At 51.2% G+C, this 3,733-nt stretch overlaps 1 long non-coding RNA gene across 2 annotated transcripts; it reads right to left on the bottom strand.

The window, feature by feature from the left end:
* Positions 1–612: 612 nt before the first annotated feature.
* LOC142077384 (uncharacterized) lies at positions 613–3,239 on the bottom strand. 2 transcript variants are annotated; one of them, XR_012671768.1, is made up of 2 exons: positions 2,409–3,239; positions 613–2,289 (listed from the first exon to the last, which is right to left on the bottom strand). It is a non-coding gene; the product is annotated as an uncharacterized LOC142077384 (long non-coding RNA). The 2 variants fall into 2 exon arrangements; XR_012671769.1 differs by having other exon boundaries at positions 2,554–3,239.
* Positions 3,240–3,733: the final 494 nt, after the last annotated feature.

Raw genomic sequence — 3,733 nt, 5'->3', positions numbered from 1 at the left:
AACATAAGCAAGAAATAAAAAATAGAAACAAGGAGCCAGACAAAGGTAGAGTGGAAAGAAACTTTTAAAAAGCAACAGGGTACAAGAAAGATAGGCAAGAACTAACAAATAGGGGCAGGGAGATGTAGAAAGAAAGTGCAGAAAGCAACAGGATACAGGACAGAAAAGGAAGAATTAAGAATTATAAACAAGGAAATGGACAGAGGGAGTCGTAGAAAGAAAATTTAGAAAGCAATGGTGTGCAGGAAACCAGCAAGAAATTAAAATTAGGTCAGGGAGACTGAGAGAGGGAAAGGTAGCAAGAAAATTTAAAAAGCGACTGCGTTGGAGAAACATACGCAAGAATTAAAAAGATAGGGATGGAGAGGTTAAAAGAAAGTTTCAAGAGCGATGGGGTACAAGAAACATAGGGAAGAATTAAAAAATAGGGACACAGACGCTGATATAAGAAAACTGTGGTGGGTTGACTGTGGCTGGCCGCCTGCCAAACCGCTCTATCGCTCCTCCTCCTCAACAAGACAGGGGAAGAAAATACGACAAAAAAGCTTGTAGATTGAGATAAGGACAAAGAGATCACTCACCAATTACTATCACAGGCAGAACAGACTCGACTTGGGGAAATTAATTTAATTTATTGTCAATCAAAATCAGAGTAGGATAAAGAGAAATAAGATCATCTAAAAAACACCTTCCCCCCGCCCTATTCTTTTTTCCTAAGCTCATCTTCGCTCCCGACTTCTCTACATCCTCCCCCCGAGCAATGCAGGGGGACAGGGAGCGAGGGTTGCAAACAGTTCATCGCACGTCATCTCTGCCGCTCCTTCCTCCTCACGCTCTTTTTCTGCTCCAGCATGGGGTCCCTCCCACGGGGCCACAAGTGCTGATAGAAGCCCATTCCAGCACTAGCTCTCCACGGGGTCACAGCTTCCTTCGGGCACATCCACCCGCTGCGGCGTGGGGTCCTCCACAGGCTGCACGTGCACGTCTGCTGCACCGTGGACCTCCACGGGCTGCAGGAGAACAACCTGCATCACCGTGTTCTTCGACCACAGGCTGCAGGGGAATCTCTGCTCCGGTGCCTGGAGTACCTCCTCCCGCTCCGTCTTCACTGACCTTGATGTCTGCAGGGCTCTTTAACACTCACATTTCCTCTATCGCAGCTTCTGCACAGCATTTTTTAGCCCTTCTTAAACGTCCATCACAGAGGCGTTACCAGCGTTGCTGATGGGCTCAGCTTCGATCGGCAGCAGATCCGTCTCAGAGACGGAACTGGCTGTGCCCGACATGAGGGCGACTCCTGGTCCCTTCTCACAGAACCCACCCTTGCAGCCCCTGCCCCGCCCCAGCTAACAAAACCTTACCGCGTAAACCCAATACAACAGCGATCGGCTACAGGGCAGAGAAGGGGGATTGAAAAATAGGGAAAGGGACCCACAGAGAGAGAGGCACAGAGGAAAAAAATTAGCGATGGGCTACAGGCCCGAGAGGAGGAAATGACAGGGAACCAGACAGACGGAGATGGATAAAAACAAAGAATAGTGATGGGCCACAGGGCAGAGAGGGAGGATTTAAAAAAGGTGACTGTGATATGGACAGAGATAAACAGAAATACCAAAAAAACTCGATGAGTTGAAGGGGAGAGACAGAGGAATTAAAGAATAGGGACAGGGAGCCAGACAGAGAAAGAACGATACAGACAAAAATGGGCCATGGGACAGAGAGGGAAGAAATGAAAACATAGGAACAAGAGAATCTAAGAAAGGAAAAATGTATCTAGAATACAGGGCAGAGAGAGGGGAATTAAAAAATAGGGACATGGAGACAGATGGAGGTGGGGGGGGTAGGAACTGTGAAGGGCTAACAGGCAGACGGGGAGAAATTTAAGAAATTGGGATAGGAAGACAGATAGATAGAGGGAGAAAGACAAAACTAGTGATGGACTGCAGTACAGAGACAGAGGATGAAAAAGAGGGCAAGGAACAGGATAGAAGCGCAGAGAAAAAAAGAAACCGGAAAAGTATAATGACAGATAAAGACGGGGACTTGGAGAACGAGAGAGGGAGAGATGCAGAGAAGAAAAAAAAAAAAATGACCGCAGTAAGAGAAAGAGAACGGGGGGGCAGGGAGGGACCGGGATGCAGAAGAGGAACTACAGCCTCGAGGCTCCAGGACTCACCGCAGCTCCCGCTCTCAGAGCTGCTGGAGAATTTCACAGTTCAGACGCATCTTCGTCTCTCCCTCTCTGTCTCCTTCCTCCTCCGTAGCTGCGGTCGCTTGACTGTCATCCACCTGAGAGAATAAATCAGTGTCTCACAGCTCTTACAATACGAGGCTTACCAGATACATAGCCTCACACGCGCACACTCTGCATGGCTATAGCGTGCTTTCGGTTACGCGTACAGACGTACCGTGCGGTGCACGTTGGTGATCGGATCTGCTGAGGACTACGCTAAAAGGGATCCTCCCTCACCTGGTGAGGCAGGCTGGCTCCTGCCTGCAGCTGGAGGCAGCTGCCAGCTGGATTCTCTTTATTTTATTCTTCAGCTGCTTTACCTTTTTCTGGCCACTCCAGCTTCAGCCGCAGCAGCTCCTGCCCACAGCCAGTAAGCGTCCAGCTGTCCCTTTTCGCCCATGCCGCTAGGGGAATGAGGCCAAAGGCGACCCACGCAAACCTGAGCCAGACGCAATCAACAACATCCCCGGAGAGGAACCGACGACCGAGTCCTCGGTGCTGCCTCTGGGAGAGGGAAAGAGCAAGCAACCGTTATCCACAGTGATGACTGTAGCTCTCCTCAGGCAGGAACCCCTCCTTCTGCAGGAGCTCCTGGAGACACCGCTCTTTCCCCAAACTGATGCTAACAGCACCTGCATTTATGGAGAATAAAGCATGTTCAAGGGCCAGCTTGCTGCTGTGAGGACAGGGTTTGGGGGCAGTCTGTGGCTACGGGACAGGCTTCAAGGGAGGTGCTGGAGCTGGAGACAGCTGCAGGGGGTAAGCAGGGCTGGAGGAGTTTTCTTGAGTTGGGGAAGCACCCGGCACCTTTTCCAGGGGGTGGGAAGGCCTCCGGGTACCCAGAGGGGTGGGGCAGCCATCTCCTGCGCCTCTTCCTGCTTCCTCTCCACCAGCTCTCAGAAAATCCCTGGAAGCAGCCCTGAGGGGGCCTGACTCCAACTGACCGTCAGCCTGTTGCACCGGTGCGTCAGAAATGTGCGGCTCATCGGCACGCTCAGGCACGCATGCCCCGGCAGCACCATCCCCTGGGGCTACAGCCCTTTGACACAGAGGGGCCATCACCATCAGCCTCACTGACTCCCCTGGAGCTCCTCCAGCCCCAGCCCACAGCTGCAGCCATGGCCCCTTACCACCGCTATTTAGGCCTGCTCCCCTGGACTCTGACAGTCACTCACCATGTACAAAGGACTACAGGGACAGCCATGAGAGCAAAGGACACAGCAAGTGTTTATTCGTTAATGCATTTAAGTTCCAGGCGCGAGTCTGCTCCGGGGCTCAGTGCCTGTACTGAGACAACTCGGCAATCGTTACTGGAGAAGCAGATACAGAGAACGAAAATACAGTGAAGGGGAACAGGACAGAGGAATAGAAAAGAAAAAAATAAAATTAGGAAGAAGGACCGAGGAGCAGAGAAAGGAAGATACAGGGAACAGGACAGTGAGATGGATAAGTTGATAAAAAAGGAATGAGGACCCCTGCAGGGACATGGCAAAAGAGAAA

This window comes from Calonectris borealis, unplaced genomic scaffold (genome assembly GCF_964195595.1).
Source record: "Calonectris borealis unplaced genomic scaffold, bCalBor7.hap1.2 HAP1_SCAFFOLD_235, whole genome shotgun sequence".
In the NCBI taxonomy this organism is placed as follows: Eukaryota; Metazoa; Chordata; class Aves; order Procellariiformes; family Procellariidae; genus Calonectris; species Calonectris borealis.
This window is presented reverse-complemented; position numbering and strand designations above follow the sequence as displayed.